We start from the raw sequence: 23686 nt of genomic DNA on the forward strand, positions 1-23686 counted from the left end.
CTAACGGATAGTCAAAGCAACTGGTCATGTTAAGCCATACGGAAACCTCGAAGGCTTTTTCACACCAATAATTGATCAACAAACTGAGGTCCCAGGCAGTTGAACAGGATAGACCCAGTAAGTCGAATTCGGAAGTACTGGAAGGCGGCCCTTAGTAAAGTCTCAACGAATTTTGCACATAAGTGCTATACATATGACTAACCCCATTGGAATCGTTCGACAGGCAACTTCCATAGCAAGAGTGTCGTGCGGGTCTACATACCTTGTCCTGCCCCTGAAGCACTTCTATATGCAACCAATCGTATGGATAGGTATGGCGGGTATGCATAAACACACTGCGCCTGCGATGTAGGCATGAGGCCACCAGCGTGACATACTAGTAATGCAGGACCACGGGGCAAGTCGTACAAATCTGTTTAGCGGTATTGTGGAAGACATAAATTACGGCTTAGGCCTCTTGTCCACGGAGACTGCAAGCGTGCAGTGTCAGTGGTGTAAGACAGAATGCATAACGCAGTATACTATTTTTACAAAAAAAAAGAAGGTACTGGGTGCATCTTGTGTTGCAAAACAGATACAAATTTCATGCATTGAGCACACTGTTTCAGAAACTACGATAGAATGACCCAAAGCATGTTAAATATTTACATTTGACATGTTACTAAAAATGTTCATCATTTGGAATATGAAGACACCAATATGTGGAACGATTTCTCCTCCTGAAATAATGCTAGCTGTGACATGAATGTGTACGCATTCACATAATTTACCTGTTTGAAAATAAACATTTTAAATGATTAAACACTGTAAAACAAGTGAAACGAACATTAAATATTTCCTTTTGTCTAACTTAGCACGGAATTAAATATCCCATTTTATTCAGTAAATTGAAATGCAAATAAAAATGAAAATGTCTAGTACTGATGTGAAGGTGGGTTCTAGAAAAAATTCAACACTACTAAGTGTCCCGGTCGTTAAGCAAACCTACCCAGTTCATCACGCACATGTTCCAATCTAAATCCTTTCAGCACCAGATTAAAGCGTCCTGTCTATTTTTAGTCGGATGTCTCAAAACTCTGATGCATCCGATTGAATGAAAAACTTCAGTGAGATTGTACTGATAACCAAAAGAAACCAGTTTTTCTAATGCGAATGGACAACAAGACCTGCCGTAGGATTCTAGTCAGTGTTTCTTGTTCGAATAGAACTTAGGGAAACCGAACGCACTCATCACACCGAGTCATGTTACCCATACACCCTTATTATTTTCGTCTGAATTAACAAAAAGGAAACAACTTAACATGATAGACCTGAGAATGAGAAAGGTTGGTCCCGACAGATCCGTTCACACACCAGCCAGAATCATATACCGCAGTTGTGTCAAAACTGCTCCGAATATTTTTTAGATATGTACCTCTGTATTGGCTGTGCCCACAGTGACAGGGAAAATATATTTTTATTTGTCTGCGTCTGCCTCTCGACGCATCACAAGAAAATTACTTATCAGAAAATGAAAATCGTTTCGTCGGGGAAAAAGGCATTACACTCCAGGCTATAAATGATTTCATTCACTCAGTGCAAAATTGTGGTTTAGGGGACGCCAAAATTTAAATCTGAAATATTAACGTTATTAGAGGTTCTATGGATAAATAACATACAAAATACAACACCGATCTACAGTTTTGCCGTGGCGCTATGATAAGACAGACATTCATGAATTTAGACTTTTCTTGCACAGTCCATAACAGCGTAGATCATCGATAACATGGAAATATTGATCAGTCGGGTAAATTGGAGAAAGTGGTGTTTTTGTCATAAGCTCTTAAGTCGATGATTAACACGCATAAACACAAAAACACTCCTGGAGCACCTTTTTAAGAAATCTCATTTCCACAGTAACTCAGCTCTTGTTGAAACGCCCCAACACTTATTATTATTATTATTATTATTATTATTATGATTATTATTATTATTGAAAAATGCGCACAATGTGCATATGTATAGAATTTTGTTCATGACAGTTCTCTTAGCACAGGACAGCGAAGGGTGAACCGGGCATACGAGCCATGGAGGGTTGTTATCGCTTCATCACCTGTCACATCGCTTCACAGGAGACTTCAGATGGGATTTGCTAAATGTGCACGGCTTGAGAGTACCAATAGAAGAAGGGCCTCCCTGCTGATAACAAGCACCGGCTGGCATGGTCCTCGTGCACATTTAGCAACATCGCCCGCGAAGCAGCTGACAAGGGCGCGAGACCAACGCTCGAACGCTCATTGTTTACATGTCACAGCGGTAGTGAGAAGGTTTGTCTTTTTTTACACGTAAAATACAATAAACCTCACGTACGTTCCATCATGACCTACGTAAACAGCTAAATCTATCGACGTGCCTCCTGGCTTCTGTTGCCTTCCACATATACAAGCCATCAAATATGAACTGTACAGTGAAAAATGCTCTCTCTCGAATAAATCTTGTTTTCCATTCTGCGGCCCACCCAGTGGCCAGGGTTAACCGGTTCGAGCACCGTCCGTTGAATGTTGGCCGGTAGGGGGTGCCATAGAATGCGTGCCAAAAGCCTGGATTTAATTCCAAGACTCTCCGCAGTGCTCTGAGCGCATATGACGCTGTCGATTCGTTTTGGACACAGTTGTATGCAGCTTTCTCACGAGCAGACGCCAAAGTACAACTGCATTCAATAGAGTTTGATTTGACTGTATTTGAACGCCATATAAAAAAGTAACTTCTAAGTATTGTCTGTACATTGCTGAGAGTTTATTCGTGATGTCCGTACACACACAGAAATAAACGGCTCAAGATCACTATGTTAAATCGAGAAATGAGCCACTACAATCTAGGATATAATTATTTTATTCACACTTAGTGAAATGGCAGTTTAGGGGAAGGCCTAAAGTTAATTCTCAAATTATGTTATTACTGGTCCTATCGATAAATACGACATACATTTTTACCGTACCGGCTGTGATAACGGAGATATTCATGTAAGTCCACAAGAACGCCGAACCACGACAAAGTGGGCTAACAGAATGTAATCAAATTCGGTATGTAAAGTCGGGGAATAAGGAACTGCACTCTAGGCTATAAATAATTGTATTCACCTGGATGAAATGGCAGTTTAGGGGAAGGCGCCTAAATTCAACTTGTAAATGCAGACTTCATTTGTTCTACCGTAATGCACTACATAACAGAAGTCATACAGAATACAATTTCCGATCGTTAGTGTTATAAATCAGAGAGAAAAAATTGTCAGTGTGCGGACAGACGTGGCACGTGCCATCATCGAGTAGCTCCTGGATGAAGACAGACGATAGACGCTACTGGAGTAAGAGAGGGCAAGTGGCATCGAGAAATGCACCGTCCACAGGATATTACGTAATGACCTGCAACTGCGCAAAATCGCATCGCGGTGGGTACCGCATGCACTGACGGAAGTTCAAAGGTGGGTGCGCTAGCTATGCAATATGCTCCGACTACCTTGCACGCTGGCAACAGGACGACGATCAATTCTTGTCACGAATAATCGCCATCGATGAATTTTGGGCCAGGGCATACGAACCAGAACTGAAACGTCAGTCCGCGGAGTGGCGACATGCTGGTCAACAAGGAGGCAGAAGGTCCGTCAGCATCCTTCCCCAGTCAAATTGATGGTGATCGTCGCGTTTGACGTCAGGGGTGTCATCGGTTGCCACTTTGTTCCACATGGCAGAACAGTGACCGCACGGTACTACAAGGACTTCTTGGTGCAACAGGTACGACGTGGCGTTCGTGAGAAACGTCCGGATCTTGTGGACGGTGCAATAATCCTGCACGACAATGCAAAACAACATAAAGCAGAGTGTGTAGGGCAGCTACTGCGACGTTGGGGATGGAAAGAATTGGAGCACCCATCGTACTCTCCCGACATTTCGCCCTGCGACTTTGATCTCATTCGAGAGATTAAGGAACCACCACATGGTAGGCGGTTTGCAACACGAGAGGACATTTCTACTGCTGTGCGCCAACAGGTGACCTGATTCACACATTGAGCGGCAAATGCTGAGGCAGATGGTATTCAGCGCCTCCCACATCGTTGGCAGCGTGTGGTGTCTGTCGCAGGGTACTACTTTGAGGGTCTTTAGGCCCAGGTTTGTCTATGTCAACTTTGTGTGCACTGTGTTGTCATTCTTTTGCACCAGGAAAGCCATATTGTCCTGTATACTACCGTAATAAATTAGTATGTTATGATATTTCAGTGCTATTCATTGTCCACACATGTAGTTAACACCTTGTCCTTTCGTCTGTATATGTCACATTTTCCAGCCGGACTGGTATCTTCAAGAAAAAAATAGTTGCCATGACTTTTGCCCCAACCCTCGTATATATATATTACTGATATTGCCTGTATAAGCCGTACGCTAAATAATGAGGATAAACCATAAAATAGCAAAAAAAAGTTTTACTTAAGATACAACTTGTGGAAAAATCATTCCAATGTTATACAGTTAAAAGTCCTTAATTTGAAGTTGGTTAGTTCTAAATATGCATATTTCGAAATAAACGCCATTCCCCGAATTAATATATAGGCCTTCATGTGTTACTTCTGTACCGGGAGGTACACCTACGGTAATCCCCATGCATTTGAATGAAGCACCTTGAACGCTATCTAACATTAGAAAACTTGAAACAACTAGTGCAAGAAGTTGGGACGTTGATTAAGAGATGTCACTACTGAAGGATTAGAGTAATGTATTATTTTAAAGTTTCCTGAACTGACAGGATTTCTTTTGTGTGTGTGCGTGCATGTGCGTATCCACAGGTTGCAACAACTATTTCAAGAAGTTTGGACTTTTCTCCGCAGATATCTCGATTAAAGAATGGTGTCATGCACTCTGGTGCATGGTGAAATAACTAGAAAGTTAAAGAAATTTTGTGTATATAGGTTTTCTGAACTGCACTGAAATTTTTGATACTTCAAGGGTTGCAACACTTATTACTCATCCTGCCAGCTTAGGAGTCTGACCTATCAAATTTTGTGTATTTTTTTTTCAGCCAATCAAACTTTTCTTGGACCTATTTTTTTGGCAATAAACATGAGAGGGCGTCTCCTGATTTAGTCCAGAGCCTTCTCGAACCTTACTCTCGGGTATAAAAGCTGACGCCTGTTCGAGCTAACTTGTCTTATTGACCGTCGAATTACCGAGTGTGTGTTTTAAGAGAACAGGTGGGGGCTTCATTCTTTGGCAGTCAGAACATCAGATAAGATAATGGCCACCAGTTTCTAACTCAGTAGTTATCTCCACAACCCGACTCGAGGAGAAGGTTCCTGTCTTTAACTATGTAACAGTCAATTTAATAATATGTAAACTTCTCTTCCTTCTCATGTAAAAGTCCAAGTAAGTCAAAGTACTTAACTGAAAACGGGGGATGGAGAGTGCGTTATCCTCTCGAGTTCCCCTTCAATTAATCTCGAGGCGACTATGATTTTGTAACTGTTTTCGCTTGTAATTTGCAACTTACCTTGTCCATCTAGTCACCTCAGTAGCGTGGGATTAGCCTCTGCATCGTCGGGCCACTAGTCCAAGTAGAGTTTTAATCTTTGATTTCAATGAGAACAAGTTTCAGCCTTCATACATTTTGATTTTTGGGCCGGTAACTTTAACCTGTGCTTTTCCACAAAGGCCCGGTAGAGTGGGTACTCAACACCCCTGTAATATTTCTTTCATGTAAACTTAAAAGACTACCAATATGGTCTTGTAAATTGTAGGTTGTGCCTACGAGAGGCCTGTCAAGCAAAGACACTCATCTGAATTGTAAAAGGTTATGGTTGCCTTGAGTAGGCTGCAAAGGGTTTGGGAACATAGTCTCATGGGTAGAATTGTGGACCATTGATGGCTCCTTTCTTGTAATGTAATAGATATTTGTGTAATACTGAGTGGTGCCTTTGGAAAGCCTTCACTTGTAACCGTTGGAGCAAAGTGCTCTTCAAAATTGTTATTCAGAATTTCCTGTGAAACAAGTTGGGAGATTCGTCTCCTTGCTTATCTACTAAACACAACATTAGCAATGTTTGAGCTTCAAGCTCATAATTTACAAAGGTCCAAAGTGCAACTTACCAATTCTTGTTTTTTTTTTTTTTTTTTTTTGCTTTTTTTTTCGATTTTGTACCAAACTGCTCTGTAACTGAAATCTTGTTCTTTCACCAAGTGAATAGTTCTGTTAAAATTTAATAAATGAAAATAAATATAACCTTTATTTTAATGTTATAATAAATAAATCTTTGACTATCATAGACAAACCCATTCCCACCCCCACCTTCTTTCACCTCTGCGCTCCACAGAATACCCCGGAACAAGCGGTAGCAGAGCGTGGTTGCATGGGTCTAGATAAAGCCCCTTTTTACGTCTAAACATAGAATTCGCTCTGAACTAAGAATTTTCTCGGTTGCCGGAATTTTTCCAAATTTATTAATCTTTCTGTCAACATGTCTGGTCCTCGCAAAGTCCTCGCTCCCGGGTACTTGCGCAAGGAGGAACTGATTTACAAGCTTTTAATTAGGAAGGTCCAATTTGGAGACACAGTTGTGGTAGATACTGCTAAGCTTAAAGAGTCGTTAGAATTTCCTATCTGTATCCCAGTATTTGGGGAGAAAGAAATTGATTAGGCTCTATCCACTATCATAGACAATACTACCGAGCTAGCGTCTGTAGTTGGTTTTTTTTTTTAGTGAGTGACCCTTCCGCTAACCAACTAAAAAGAGTGCAGGCTAGGCTGTTTCACTTCTACAATAGGACTAGGGACTTATTGTCTCTAAAATTGGAGGAGGATCATGCTAAGGAGACTAGCAATTTAGTTGAACATACGTCCGATATGTTGAAGAGTTAGTCAATTGTTGACCGGGGCCGCTACTCCTAAGACCGAGCAAGTTCCTATGGTAAATTTATCTCCGGAAGAGAATCCTAGTAAATCTATTGAGAGTAGGAAAACTGTTGCTACTCAACAAACATCTGCCCCATCGGAAACAGTCTGGTCATCCAAGACAACTTCCACCTTTCTTTTTGACTAATGCACTGTTTGAGCCTTCTCAACCTCCTATGCCGGCACCTGTTTTGTCATCCGGTTTCGTAGTTTGCCTTACTTAAGGGCATTTCCAGGTTTTCAGTAAATTCAACTAATGAGGTAATTTCTTTTTTAAGATTTTTAGTGGAATTTCAAGACCATGCTTTAGTGTTTCCTCTGTCTCATTCCGAAATACTTCAAATTATTTATCCTTATTCTGTAGGCATTCTTTTGGACAAAACAGGTAAAGCAATAGCTGATCAAATGTATAGAAGACTTCCATGCCCAGCTAGTGAATAACTTCATTCCGGCTAGAGCTATGTCATCATTAATTCAGAAGTATTCCTTTAGAGTGCAGAGGTTTGATGAGAACCTGGCAGACTAGCCAGGATATATTCGCTCTTCATTTCCTGGAAGACCGAATTGTGCAGACTATTGTTGAAGGTATTTCTCTGCCCTCAAACCTTAGAATTAGAGACAATGGCTGTGTCAGCCGAAGGAGGAAGGTACGCCGACACTTTACGAGTTGCTAAGGACCCACCCCCACCCGCCCCTCCGTCATCTAACAGTTCTGGGCCTCCACCTCGCCGAACCTTCCCAACACGCAAGTGTTATGCGTGTGGATCTACGGAACATCTTTGAAACAAATGCCCCTTAATAAAACAAGTGGAAATAGGAATGGAGATGGTCCTTCTCAAGGATGCTTTAAATACCGCTAGTTTTCTCACCTTGCCAAGAATTTCACAAATTTTAACAGCACACCACCTTGCTCCACTTCTGGTACTACCTGCGCTAACCCTGATAATAGGAACTGACTAGCGTCATCGGCTGAGTCAGCATGTTCTCCTGCCCGAGGCTCAGCCCCCGTTAAAACAAGTAATAGTTATATTAAGGGTGATATTTCACAAATCTTAACAGCACACCATCTTGCTCCACTTCTGGTGCTACCAACGCTAACCCTGACTAGCGCCATCGGCTGAGTCAGCATGTTCTCCTGCCCGAGGCTCAGCCCCCGTTAAAACAAGTAATAGTTATATTAAGGGTGATATTTCACAAATCTTAACAGCACACCATCTTGCTCCACTTCTGGTGCTACCTCCGCTAACCCTGATAAATGACTAGCGTCATCGGCTGAGTCAGCATGTTCTCCTGCCCGAGGCTCAGCCCCCGTTAAAACAAGTAATAGTTATGTTAAGGGTGATATTTCACAAATCTTAACAGCACACCACCTTGCTCCACTTCTGGTACTACCTCCGCTAACCCTGACTAGCGTCATCGGCTGAGTCAGCATGTTCTCCTTCCCGAGGCTTAGGCCCCGTTGAAACAAGTGATAGTTATATTAAGGGTGAAATTTCTTCTAATTTGTCATTTGAAGGCCCTAGAGAATGCCTCAGAATTGCGGCATAGACTCGAGGATTCGTGCCATTTCTGAAAATCTAAGTGAATAACGAACCAGTCACAGCTCTATTAGACTCGGGAAGTGCGAGTTCTATTATTTCCAAGAAGTGGTACTCTAAATTTAAAACTTCTTGTAAATTTCCAGACAATGGTTCCTCGGTTGTTAAATGTGATTTGGCAAACTCATCTCCATTAGAAATTTTAGGTTTCCTTTTTGCTAAAGTTTGCATTTCAAAATTTACCTGGAAAGTGAAGTTGTTTGTTGCTAAACAATTTTCTTGCCCTGTAATATTAGGAGCAGATTTCATGTCTAAGACTGGTCTAGTGCTCGACATTCAGAGCAAGTCATGCACCTTCAAGTTTGCTAGTAACATTCCCCTTTTGAAATGTAATTCCGTGTCACGTTCATCTGTTTTGCCGACCCAGGGTGAGATCTACCTGAGGAGCAGGCTGAAAGTATTAGAAGGTTGTGTCAGTCCTTTCCTGATATATTTAGTAAGGTCCGTGATGCCACGTGTATATGAAAATACAAGATTTAGCTTAACCTATTCTATTCCAGTTAAGTTTTCACCTTATAGGCTATCCTCACCTAAAATGAAGGCTCTGAGGAAATCATTGATCAAATGAAAGACTCCCTAGGTCTTAAGTGCTCAAAAACTATTGGGTCAGAAAAGAATAAGATTTCACCAAGGGAGGTTGGATAGGATAGATGAAAGTAAGGAGTGTGGCACAAGTAAGTGGAAGCAATGCCAGGACTCTGCTAAGGGCAGCGTGATCACCAGCCCATGCCCCAAAGTTCAGGGACCCTGGGGCCCCTTTAGTCGCCTCTTACGATAGCATGGGTGATATTCTACTGCACCCCCCGCAGGAGGACCAGACCTGTGATGTTTCTCACATAATGGAACTAATCTCAGGCAACGTAAGCTCATGGTATTCCGCATGCAGTGGTAATAATCACAGGTATATCAAACCAACAGTAAACCACTCTCTGCTGCTACTAATCACAAACCTATGGTGTACCCAACATAGTGGTACTACTCGCATGTAAAAGCGACCCATGGTGTTCCCCACGTGATGGTATTAATGACAAGTAGTTTCATGGTTCTAATTTGATTATCTCTCGGTTGCTCCATTTAGTCACCTCTTATAACATGCAGGGGATACCATGGGTGTATTCTTTGTCTGTATCCCCCACCCTCAGGGGGAGCTACAATTTTCTCCCACAGGAGTTCTTTTAAGTGCTGGTAAATTTACCGGCATGAAGATAGAGCACCATCAAACAGCAGCAGACAGAACTGGAAACAAAACCGCCAACATGGATTCAGAAAGCCTGCACTCTTCTATCCTAGCCACACAGACTGATAAAATAATCTACAATGCGAGGTTCTGGCTTCACAACTGACAAAATAATGACATAATTATGTCTCGTGTGAGCAAGTCGGGTGAAGCAAAAGGCCACATTCTACTCCAATGTAGACTGAAAAACATATAACTTGATAAACAACACTGAACATATTGTGATGCATACACTTGTTGATTATAATTGATGAAGTTTCACTTCTTTAGGCAAAAGTGTACTATTTATTGCATTTGATATGATTATTACACAAGTATTTCCATTACACAGGTGCCCAAATTCATTCCATTTAGTTTCGATTTGTGGAATATATGTCACGATCACAGAAGCCATGATGAAAGAATAGCATATTACTGGATGCCTTATTACGAGTGGACACAGACTTACTTCCAGTGGGACCTTCAAGTAGATATATCACAGCACTTGAAGGTGACCCCTTGAATATGAATGTCCCATGGCAATTCTGCCAGATCACCAGGCACTCTAGAGAAAATTGGCTTTGAGAGATTCCAGCAGTCCCACCTGTTATTTTTTAATATTAACTGGTACTTGGTTTTCATAGTACCGGCTCTGTGGTGTTCTTTTAACCATGTCTGCCTCTTACTCGTACGTCCAAGGTCAGAGATTTTTACCTGGACTGAGGGCTGGTTTGAGGTCCACGCAGCCTATGTGATTACAATTGAGCATTCTGACGGTGAGATGGTGACCCCGATCTAGAAAGCCAAGAATAATGGCCGAGAGGATTTGTTGTGCTGACCACATGACATCTCAGAGCACTGCAGACCTTCGAGCTGAGCAGCAGTCGCTTGGTAAGGCATGATGACCCTTTGGAGCTGTTGGGGTTTGGTTTTTTCAAGTTTTCATACTGTACAGGACATATGTTGCAGGATCACAGTAGAATGGATTGGTGGATTTTCATGAAGGGAGAGTAGGAATGCTGCCTGAAACATAAAACACAATGCATCTCTTTAATTTTTGTTTTAAAGGAAGATTCCTCATGACAATATCACTTTTGTCCTGTATCATTTACTGGTCAAGTGGAAATGCCAAGATACAACCCTGACAAAGTCATCCTGGCTACAATTACATCTGTGTGTAGTTTAACCTGATAACCACAAGGAAGAAATTAAATAAGTGCAGCAATAGGGCAAAAAAGGATGATGGTGTGAAGGGCCAGGAAGCAAGTAAATCGCGACATCTGCGTGTTCACCCTCGTCTCCAAATCTCAGGAGCAACTTGAGGGGGTGACAAAGAGACATGCTGAGGAATCGTCCCGTCGTTTGTTAATGATGAGTTATACTAGCTGTTGTAGAAAGTGCCAAGTGAGCGCGTGGCTCGGTGGGTAGCGCCAGAGTCTAGAAATCAGTTTCAGTTTCTCTCTTCTTTTTTCTTCCTATGTATATTCTAGGTTCATGGACACAAAATGAAAAAACACTGCATGTTTGGCATGTTTCCATATCAACAAAAAATTTAAATACTAATACAATAACAATAATAAATACAATACTAATTAATGCCGCAAAGTCCGCTTCCATAGTGTGATGATGATTATGATGCTGCTGCTGTTTTTTGTTTAAAGGGACCAAACATCGAAGGTCATCAGCCAATAATGGAACGAGATAGACGACACGATATATGATAATTAAAATTTTAAAATGTATCTACTGACTAGAGTTTTTAAAAGATGGTGAAGAAGAAAAAGGTTAGGAGATTAAAACAATCAATGGATCTAATTTGCAATGCCTTATTTTATAATAAAGTAATAGAAAATACACGTACTTAACAAAGGAATAAGGCATTGCCTGGAAGTACAGAGATATGTAATATATAGGGGAGGTTGCCCCAGCGCCGGACGCATCCCAGTACCGGACAGTGGAGGTTTACACATTCCTTCGCTAGATGGAAGCACCTGATAGACAAACATGTGTTAGGGAGACACAGAGGAAAGCAAACGTTCGCACGACTTGCTTGTAGGGTTTGCCAGTGTTGAGATATTCGTTGTGAAGTGCGCGTCACATACTACTTGTACTACGCAGTTAAATTTTACAGCATCTTTTTACCCTCTTTAGGTGAGTTAAAGAAATTATGTATACATTAGTCAATATTCTTTGTGAATAGAGAACAGGATAATGTGCTTCGATAAAGGAAATATTCATTGGGTATTAATAGCAATATTATTTGACCTCTCGCGTGGTCTCAGTACCGGACAGAAAGACAGAATTCTGTGACAAACATACTAATGCTGTCGTTTCTTTTTAGGGATACTTAATGAGATGGATGCACACAAAAAGGGAAAGTGGAGTGATGAAATGATGAAGAAGGCAGTTGATGGTGTGCTCGCAGGGGAATTCAGCATTAGGAGAGCATCTGAACACTTTTGTGTCCCCAAAAGCTCTTTGGGAGATCGTATTTGTGCCCTTAAAAAGGGCGACTCGATTAAAATGGCGCCATCAATGGGTAGATTTCATAAGACATTCGACGACGAGTTGGAAAATGAACTTGTTAACCATCTCAAATATCTTGACGCTTGTTTTTTATCCGTGAACAAAACCGAACTTCTAACACTAGCGTATGACCTTGCTGAATACTTCCAGTTACCACACCAGTTTAACAAAACAAAAAAAAATCGCGGGAAACAAGTTTTATCGTGGATTCATCAAGCGGCATCCGGAATTTTCTTTGCGTTGTGCTCAATCAACAAGTTTACAGAGAGCACAAGGATTTAACAAGGAACAAGTAGATGCTTTTTATGTCAAATTAGAGGAACTATTAAGGAAATATTCCTTTCCTCCAAGCAGAATTTTTAATTGTGACGAAACTGGTGTCAGTGTTGTGCATTCGAACACATTGAAAGTTCTATCCCTTAAAGGAAAAAAACAAGTCAGCAAGCTGACGTCAGGTGAACGAGGGAGGAACATTACAGTTATGCTTTGTATTAACGCTGCAGGGGACCAGTTTATTCCCCCTCTTTTCGTTTTTCCCAGAATTCGAATGGATCCAAATTTGACCAAGGACGCACCTGACGGAAGCATCTTTGATGCTCAAGACAGCGGTTGGATCACAGTTTCAGGCGCTCTGAAATGGTTGAAAGCTTTTGTTGAGAGAACTACTCCATCAGAAGAAAGTCCAGTTCTTCTTATCTTGGATGGTCATAGTACTCACAAAGATCTCGAAGTCGTTCTGTACGCAAAGAAACACCATGTTCATATGTTGAGTTTGCCCCCCCACACCACACACAAGCTCCAACCTTTGGATCGAGCAATTATGAAGCCTTTTATAACTGCATTCAATTCAGCATGTGAGGTGTGGATGAGCAAGTATGCAAGACATGGACTGAAAATCACTGAAAGACACATCTGCAGATTGGTTGAAACTGCCTTTTCAAAAATTTGCAGAATGGATCTAGCAAAATCAGCATTTGAGTGCACAGGGATCTACCCATTCAATAAGGATATTTTTACAGAACTGGACTTCCTCCCAGCGTCAAACACCAGGTCAGTGCCAGAAGTAGATGCCAGAGTGGGTAGTGCTTCTGATCAGCCACAAGCAGTGACCTTAGGGAACTTGAACACCTTTCCTGTGATCGTCCCACAACAGAAAACTCCCCTAGTCAATATGCCTGTTTCTTCCACTTCTAAAGCCTTTCAAAACGCCATCGATCAGATCTCCCCTGTGACTGATGTTTTGAAGAGGAAAATCACTGTCAGAAAAAGGAGAGGAGAAAAAAGCGAGATTTTGACATATACGCCTTACAAAAAGTTGCTGGAAGAGAGAGAAGAAGTGAAGTTGCTAAAGAAAGAAAAACAAGAACAACGAAGGCAGAAAAAAGAAAACATTGGAGAGAGGTCAAAAAAGGAGTCAAGGTCAGATATCACTGCTGCGAAAAGGAGGATTGAGTTCGGAAAAGAAGATTGGGATAGGAAAGCAGATGAAAATGATTCCAAGACGACTGAGTGTCTCATTTGTGGAGAGTGTTTTGAAGAGGACTGGGTACAGTGTTGCACCTGTAGTGGTTGGGCTCACGTTGCGTGTGCTGATAGTGATAACATTGATCACTTTGTATGTGAACGTTGCAAGCTATGACTTAAGTGATTCACCTGACGTAAATAACTAACTTCTGTATCATAATGTCATTTGAAATTGTATGTCCTTGTTGACTATTGATATTTTTTTGTACTTAAGATAATGCGTCCGGTACTGGGAACAGTTTTTTGAACGACGTCATTAGTACCCCTTTTTATATTTCAAAATTACACTATTAAAATATCAGATATACCCAATTTTCTCGTATTACTTTATTACATATGTTATCCTTTATCATTGGAACTGGGTTCCATATTAATTCATGGGGAAGGTTTCCATAAAATAGACAAACGGCTTAAGTGTCCGGCACTGGGGCAACTTCCCCTATATATATAATTCACATTAGACAAAGTAACACATTAAAATATGCAACACAAACTAAAATAAAGTGAATGGGATAAAGGCGCAGCTAACAAAAATACACTAGGACAAAGGACATCATTACACACAATAAAAAAGACCACTATCCCTCATAAAACGGATGACGAGGTCTGCTGACTGCTCGTCATCACGCAGTATGAGGGAGATAGTACTCGGGAAGTTAAGCCTACAGGCGCAGATCAACCAGGTACACGCACTCCATAAAGATGTGTACTACGGTAAGATGATCGCCGCAAGTACACACCGGAGGGGGTTCTCCTTTCAATAAATGGGAGTGCGTCAGGATACCGTGGCCGATCCGAAGAGGAGATAATACCACTGCTTCCCTAAGAGAAGCCCGAAGGGAAGTTCTCCATACCTTCATTGTTCCTTTTATCGCTCTCAGCTTATCTGGAAGTGGAATGACCTGCCACTCCATCTCCCAATGGGACATAACCAGATGTCTCACATGAGTGCGAATATCACTTGCTGGAACCTTGTAAGGCAACGGGGGCAGTGTTACTGCCTCCTTGGAAGCCTTATCTGCTAATTCATTTCCCTCTACACCCATGTGGCTTGGGAGCCACATAAACGGGATTCTGGTGCCGGCATCCAAACACCCGGCCAGCAGGTCCTGGACCCGCTGCATCAGAGGGTGCCAAGGGAAACGGCTATTAATAGACTGTAGCGAGCTCAAGGAGTCAACACAAGGAAGAAACTGTCTGCGCTCAACAGACAGTGCATACCACACAGGTTCACAGATAGCGTAGAGCTCTGCTGTGTACACTACAGGTTTCTGGGGGAGCAAAAATAAACCTATCATTGTCGACAACGAACGCACAGCCCACCTTTGTTTCTGTCCTTGAACCATGCATGTAAACGACGACTGAACCTGGATACCGGCCAACAACGGACAGTAAGAGCCTACCATAAATCGACGGGTCCGTGTTTTCCTTCGGGCCAGTGTGCTTCCATAGTGGAACGGTTATCACTATTAGCTGCCATCCTCGGAGGCCCGGGTTCAATTCCATAGATTTAAGAATGGCTGGTGGTTAGAACGGTACACGCAGCTCACCTCCATTGGGGGTGTGCTTTAAAAGGGCTGCACCACCTTGGGACAATGACACGAGTTTACTTTCTTTAATGCAGTGAAATTATCACAGCTGCAAAACTGTATAGACAGAGGGAAATTTTTACAAACATTAATGAAGTTGTTTGCCAATAGATAATGCAGCGCGTGTGGCCTCTACATCCGTCATTTTAACCTCTGATGGGGTGGGGCCAGCGTGCGACAGCACCGGGCCGGAGCCTCGTGGGAGATGGCCAGTGCTCATTGGTCAGACCCAGCTCCAAAGTGCCGCTACATCGCTGACGCCTCGAGGGGTGCAGAAACGACTTGGCTGCAGGCTAAGAACTTTCCATATCTGGAGATTTCTGTATGGTTCGAGTGACCGACGTATCTCAATCATTGGCCCAGGTGTATGTAAGGCAGGAGCAACCCTGGAGTTCAGTTCAGTGTGAGCTCAAACAGTGAGTGAAGGAGAGCAGAGGGTCGTACAGTCAAGGGATTTCAGTAAGTCCCAGCTGAGTTCAGTATTTACTTTTTAAAGCATCATGTTCAAATGCGTTTTAATTTTTCGAAGTAAAAGTCTTTCAACAAGCTAAATATTTTGCCGAGTAGAACTCTAATACAGTATTTTGTATACTAAATTATCTTAAGACTGTTTCAGTCTGATCAAAGCATGTAAATAATTTTTCTGATAGCAATACATTTTCTGCTGTATCCACAAAATGGCATTAACTGAAATGCATGGAAAGTGCTAGAGACTGAATGAAAAAGCGGCCAATCATCTGGGAGACTGATTTTGTCTCCTTCCTTTCTTCAATTTCAACTTCAGATGGCATTCTTTGACCAAAAAGTCTGCTCTCAGGAAAGTTTTGCAATTCACCACTTTGTTTCTAAATCCCTGCCCAATCATAATGAAGACTTAAGATTTTTCTTTTTGTGGAGGATTAATAAAAGATATTTTAATAAACATTTATGAAAACATTCACATTCTATTAGAAATAATCCAACTAGTAATTTAAACGTAATTCCTCAACACACCAATATACTTTTCAATGAACATTTATAAACAAAAATTAATTACCAGCGATTATATTACTTCGTAGAATGCAATCCATCCTTCCCCTTAATCCAGTAAGATGTTTACTTAGCAGTCCTACAGTTCCACTAAGGCCACCTTTCCATGGGATATCAAATGAACATTTCTTTGAAATTATCAAATTAATAATTCTTTCTTCATTATTCAAAGAATGTTACCAAACAGTTTTCTCAGAACTTGTGTACGTGAAACAATTTATCGACTCTTAACAGTTTAGTCTCGTTCAGGAAGAAATGCTTACATAAAACATGAATAACAAATGTCCTACTACACTTATTGGCAAAAAAAAGTGAACACTACATATTTCACACAAAATTTAATGTTAGCCCATTTGGAAGCTCATCAAAATGAAATATTATGACTAGGGTTCTGCCTGCTGTCATTTCTTGATGGATACCACAGGTGCAGCCATATCGGATGGGTATCTGTTGAAATACCAGACTTTTTTTTTTTTTTTTTTGCTAGGGGCTTTACGTCGCACCGACACAGATAGGTCTTATGGCGATGATGGGATAGGAAAGGCCTAGGAGTTGGAAGGAAGCGGCCGTGGCCTTAATTAAGGTACAGCCCCAGCATTTGCCTGGTGTGAAAATGGGAAACCACGGAAAACCATTTTCAGGGCTGCCGATAGTGGGATTCGAACCTACTATCTCCCGGATGCAAGCTCACAGCCGCGCGCCTCTACGCGCACGACCAACTCGCCCGGTGAAATACCAGACTAAGGAATGGTTCATTGAAAGGGGGGTAGCAGCCTTTCGGAAGTTGCAAGAGCGGCAGTCTAGGTGACTGACTCAGCATGGCTTAGCTGTGTTGATACTGCTACACGGCTGAAAGCAATGGGAAACTACAGCTGTAACTAACTCCTGAGGACATGCAGCTCTCTCTGTATGAATGATGTACTGATGATTGCTTCCTCCCGGGTAAAATATTCCGGAGGTAAACTAGTTCCCCATTCGGATCTCCGGGTGTGGACTACACGAGAGGGGGCGATCATAAGGAAGATGGATACTGACATTCTGCGAGTCGGAGCGTGGAATGTTAGAAGTTTGAATCATCGTGATAAATTAGAGAATCTGAAAAGGGAGATGGATAGACTAAAGATAGATGTAGTTGGTATAAGTGAAGTACGTTGGCAGGAAGAACAGGATTTTTGGTCAGGCGACTACCGAATTATCAACACAAAATCAAACAGAGGAAATGCAGGAGTTGGTTTAATAATGAACAAGAAAATAGGACGGCGGGTAAGTTACTACGACCAGCATAGTGAAAGAATTATTGTCGTCAGGATAAACACCAAAACCAATACCCACCACAATAGTGCAGGTCTATATGCCTACCAGTTCAGCGGATGGTGAGGAAATCGAAAGAATATATGAAGAGATAGAAGACTTAATACAATATGTAAAAGGTGACTAGAATCTAATTGTGATGGGAGACTGGAATGCAGTGGTAGGCCAAGGAAGAGAAGGTAATACAGTAAGAGAATTCCGATTGAGACAAAGGAACGAAAGAGGAAGTCGGCTGGTTGAATTCTGCACTGATCATAATTTAGTCCTTGCCAATACTTGGTTCAAACACCACAAACGACAGCTTTATACGTGGGCGAGACCTGGAGACACTGGAAGGTATCAAATAGACCATTATGATTAGGCAGAGATTCAGAAACCAGGTCTTGGATTGCAAAACTTTCCCAGGAGCAGACGTGGACTCTGACCACAACTTGTTGGTCATGAAATGCCATCTGAAGTTGAAGAAATTGAAGAAAGGAGAGAATGAAATAAGATGGGATCTAGACAAGTTGAAAGAAAAGAGTGTGAGGGATTGCTTCAAGGAACATGTTGCAAAAGGACTAAATGAAAAGGCTGAAGGAAACACAGAGGAAGAGTGGATAGTCATGAGAAATGAAGTCAGCAGGGCTGCTGAAGAAATGTTAGGAAGGAAGAAAAGATCAATTAAGAATCAATGGATAACTCAGAAGATACTAGACCTGATTGATGAGCGACGAAAATACAAGAATGCTAGAAATGAAGAAGGCAGAAAAGAATACAGGCGATTAAAGCATGAAGTGGATAGAAAGTGCAAGGTAGCTAAGGAAGACTAGCTGAAGGAGAAGTGCAAGGACGTCCAAGGTTGTACGGGCCTAGGAAAGGTTGATGCTGCATACAGGAAAATCAAGAAAATCTTTGGAGAAAGGAAATCTAGGTGTATGAATATTAAGAGCTCAGAGGGAAAGCCACTTCTAGGGAAAGAAGACAAAGCAGAAAGATGGTAGGAACATATCCAACAGTTGTATCAAGGTGAAGATGTAGATAATTTGGTTCTGGAACAAGAGGCTGTTGATGCTGATGAAATGGGAGATTCATTTTTGAGATCAGAGTTTGACAGAGCTGTGAGAGACCTAAATAGGAACAAGGCACCTGGAATTGATGACATTCCCTCTGAATTACTAACTGCCTTAGGAGAAACCAGCATGGCTAGGCCAGTGTGTAAGATGTATGAGGCAGGAGAAGTTCCATCCGATTTTCATCAGAATGTTGTTATACCTATTCCCAAGAAAGTCAGTGCTGACAGGTGTGAAAACTACCGCACCATTAGTTTAGTATCTCATGCTTGCAAAATTTTAACATGTATTATGGAAAAAACAAGTTGAAGCTGAGTTGGGAGAAGATCAATTTGGCTTCAGAAGAAATGTAGCAATACGTGAAGCAATCCTGATTTTACGTCTGATCTTTGAGGATCGAATCAAGAAGGACAAGCCCACTTACATGGCGTTCGTAGATCTAGAAAAGGCATTCGATAATGTTGATTGGACCAAGCTATTTAAGATTCTAAAGGTGATTGGGATCAGATACTGAGAACGAAGAATTATCTACAATCTGTATAAAAATCAATCTGCAATAAGAATCGAGGGCTTTGAAGAAAGCAGCAGCAATCCAGAAAGGAGTGAGGCAAGGCTGCAGTTTGTCCCCCCTCCTTTTCAATGTTTACATAGAACAGGCAGTAAAGGAAATCAAAGAGGAATTTGGAAAGGGAATCACAATCCAAAGAGAGGAAATCAAAACCTTGAGATTTGCCGATGATGTTATTTCATCTGAGACTGCATAATAGCTCAAGAAGCTGCTGAATGGTATGGACGAAGTCTTGGGTGAGTAGTACAAGATGAAAATAAATAAGTCCAAAACAAAAGTAATGGAGTGCAGTCGAACGAAGGTAGGTGAAGCAGAAAATATTAAATTAGGAAATGAAGTCTTAAAGGAAGTAGATGAATATTGTTATTTGGGTAGTAAAATAACTAACTATGGCAGAAGTAAGGCGGACATAAAATGCAGGATGGCACAAGCAAGGAAGAGCTTTCTTAAGAAAATAAATTTGCTTACTTGATATTGATACTTAATTGATATTGGAATTAGAAAAAAGTTTTTGAAGACTTTCCTGTGGAGCATAGTGGCATTGTATGGAAGTGAAACATGGACGATAACTAGCTCCGAAAGAAAGAAAGAAAGAAAGAAAGAAAGAAAGAAAGAATGGAAGGTTTTGAAATGTGGTGTTACAGAAGAATGCTGAAGGCGAGATGGATAGATCGAATCACAAATGAAGAGATATTGAATCGAATTGGCGAGAGGAGATCGATTTGGGTAAATTTGACGAGAAGGAGAGATAGTATGATAGGACACATCTTAAGACAGTCAGGACTTGTTCAGTTGGTTTTTAAAGGAAGTGTAGGTGGAAAGAACAGTAGGGGTAGACCAAGGTATGAATATGACATGCAGATTAGAGCAGATGTAGGATGCAATAGTTACGTAGAAATGAAAAGGTTAGCGCAGGATAGTGGCATGGAGGGCTGCTTCAAACCAGTCTGTGGACTGATGACCCAAACAAAAACAACAGTACTTTTGCACCCATCTCTTGGCACAGGCCAGATTAAAGTGAAGCTTCCACTGAAGTCCCAGTCATCATCCATGGCTGAGACAATATGGAAGCTGCTGGGGCATTGGGTAGTGCTGAGAAATGACATTCAGAGCACGACGAGTGCATCTGAGTATTATGAAAGGTGCTGCTCACAGGGTCAGTCGTGCTGCAATAGTACTTTCTGACCCAGTGAGGAAAGCAATGGCAAACTACCTCACTACTCATCTTGCCTAGTACGCCTCATTTTGGTGCTGCCATTGGTTTTTGGGGTTTCCTTATAACCGCATAACCTTTGGTGGTGCTATTTGAGGATCCAACCAGCCTACCAGACAAACATGACTAGGGTTTGTATATTGAGGAAAAGTCATTGTTTTCTTTGTCTCCCATTGGATTTTGGTGCAAACCAGATGACTATTGTCACAATCAAGTGTATTTGTCATATAAATGCTTATTTTGGCTTTTTTTTTGTCATAAGGTCATATTTTTAGCTATTTTCGTAGAAATGTCATATTTTGGCAGTTTGACGACAGCTGCTGCTGTGCAAAGTCATCTTCAACTTACTGAATGCGAACTAGTATTCACAAAACTGCTTCTCGGTATCATGTGCAGTTAATACAAGTGGAATACTCTGCCTCCTCTATGAAGATTGTGCAGGAGTCAAACCTTGGAATTATATAGAGTGCAATTGCTCATTTACAAACTGCTAGCTTATAAATTCATGCAAGTATTGAAATTGTGAGAAGTGTTGAACTTTCAGTACAACAATCACATGGAATAGTTGGTGACAGTTTAAAACTGAAACTTCAAAATGTACTTAATCGAAATAGAGGTTTTTGCTATGTGTGTGCAAGATAAATGATGTTCTTAGAGGAGATAGCAGTGATTTTACATTATTTAAATATGAACTATAACGTCTTGTGACATAGAAAGGAGGTTTCCTTTTTACAAGAATGTGTTAAGCGATAATCGGAGGTCTTTCGCGCCTGATGCTTGAAGATGAATCTTGTCACACACTTCAATTCCACCCGCGGAGAAGAATGAAAAAGGTACAAGAGTTGTCACTATATGCCAAGCTGCCCTTCTATAAGGTATTGAAGGATGTCTACTTAATTCGTTTTGAGTAACATTACTGAAATATGGGCTTAAATGCTGCAAAATATTTTTTTCTAAATGGTTGATATCTAGTTTTCTCATCATCAGTGCAGGGTGCAAACATGTTTTAACTTTTAAAATGTTGTGTGATCTGATAATCTTACAAGTTTAGTTCTTTATAGGTATGTATTCAAAAATGTTTGAAAAGTGAATCAAGGACTATAGCCTTTGAGTAACTGCTAAATATACACAGTCGAAACTGGTTAAGACGTCTCCCACAAGTGTGTTTCCTTGGTTATTATGCCATTATTCCGAAGTCCCAGGACGTGTCCTATTAAATGCATGCTAAAGAAACCTGGACAGCACATTTACGACACTGTTTAGTACGTTCGTAACTCCCACCATAACAAGTGGCCTGGGTAAGGCTTCGGTAGAGAACTTAATTCCATAGCCCCGGAGCGTGGTTGCATGTTGGTCTACAGCTGCAGAGGGCGTCTGTCCCAATTCAGTTTTAATCTCTTTGCAACTGACATGTTACGTTCGTGAGACCTCTTTCAGATGGCACGGGTTCGAGCCGCTTCTGCGCTTACCTGTCAGTCCGCCTGGGATAGATGCGCTTGTGAACGGTTGGATCTTGAGAGAGCTCTTGCATTATTGTAGTGATAAAGTAGTTAAATCCTATTGAAATTGTTTAAATTTTGTGTGTGTGTGTGTGTGTGTGTGTGTGTGTGTGTTTGTTCCATTTAGTGCTACTTATATATTTGTGTTTAGTGCTCGTTTGTAGAAATTGAGTAGTGATATAAAATTCAAATAAGTAACAAGTAATTCAGTTGGTGTTCAGTAGATTACGTTTTCTAGCTAGGTTTACCTTGTTTCGAATTTAGATTTAGGAAATACTTTAGGTAATGATATTAATTTTTAAAACAATATTTTTAAATATCTGTAGGTTCGTTATGGTAATCTGCCTTTGTATTATACCAAGGAGTTGTAACTCATTGTATCTTCCGCTGCAACTATTACAAAAGTAATAATTTATTAAATTAAATGACACTATACACCTGTAAACTTCGATTTAAAAAGAAGTTAAAGAGAATACACTGTAATTTCACTGGATAATTACAGTTCTTGGATTGTTGACAATTGTTGCTACATGCACATGGTAGTTGTGTAAATAAATACAAAATCAGCTGATTACTTTATTCCGATAACTTGTAGACATAGTTCCCTGCATACTATTTACTTCCCAGAGTCTGTTTACATTTTTATTTACTGTTTTCCACCTATCATAGTTACATTTTAGAAACTGCCTCATGCCTGTTTTATCAGCAATATGGTACTCCCTTATAGTCCTATGTGAAAGACCTTCCTTTCTATCACATTTATTTTTAACTACGACAAAAACAGCTTCATGATCACTAATGCCATCTATTACTTTGGTTTCTCTATAGAGCTCACCTGGTTTTATCACCACCACCTACAGGATATTTTTCCCTCTAGTTGGTTCCGTCACTTTCTGACTCCGCTATCCTTCCCATATTAGCTTATTTGCCATTTCTTGGTCATGCTTCCTGTCGTTCGCATTGCCTTCCCAATTGACATCTGATAAATTCAGATCTCCCACTACAATCACACCCATGTCATTTCCCACATAGCTGATTATCTTATCCAATAATTCTGAATCCGTGTCTTTCCCAGTCTGTACACTCCGAAGAATCAAGTTGCCTATTATCTTCAGAAATGAACCTTCCACCTAGAATTTCATGTTTGTCATCTTTAACTTTTTTGTAGCTTACAAATTCTTCTTTCACCAGAATGAATACTCCCGCTCCCACCATTCCTGTCCGATCTCTACGATACACTCTCCAGTTCCGAGAGAAAATGTCTTCATCCATTATATCATTTCTCAGCCACGATTCAACTCCTATTACAATATTTTGAAAATATATATCTATTAAATTACTTAATTCTATTCCTTTCTTTACAATACTTCTACAGTTCAATACTAACATTTTTATGTCATCCCTACTTGACTTCCAGATCTCTGAACCCTTATCACCGCTCCCTCGAAAACCCTGTTTCCCTGAATGTACCTCCCTATTACCCTTCCAAAAAAAAATTCCTAACTGATACGCACCACTGCGGTTTAAGTGAAGGCCATCTGATCGCAGATCCCTATCTCCTACCCACCCATTAGGATCTGGAAATTTCACTCCCAGTTTCCCACATACCCACTCCATAGTCTCATTTAAATCCCCTATCACCTTCC

At 41.0% G+C, this 23686-nt stretch overlaps 1 long non-coding RNA gene across 2 annotated transcripts in view; it reads right to left on the reverse strand.

Moving 5' to 3' along the window:
- Positions 1-10036: 10036 nt before the first annotated feature.
- The window catches only part of LOC136884843 (uncharacterized), a 65052-nt gene continuing 51402 nt past the window's right edge, over positions 10037-23686 (reverse strand). For both annotated transcript variants that reach the window (XR_011018907.1, XR_011018906.1), the window contains exon 3: positions 10037-10752. This is a non-coding gene — a long non-coding RNA (uncharacterized lncRNA). The remainder of the gene's footprint in view (positions 10753-23686) is intronic.

Source organism: Anabrus simplex, chromosome 13 (genome assembly GCF_040414725.1).
Source record: "Anabrus simplex isolate iqAnaSimp1 chromosome 13, ASM4041472v1, whole genome shotgun sequence".
Taxonomy (NCBI): Eukaryota; Metazoa; Arthropoda; class Insecta; order Orthoptera; family Tettigoniidae; genus Anabrus; species Anabrus simplex.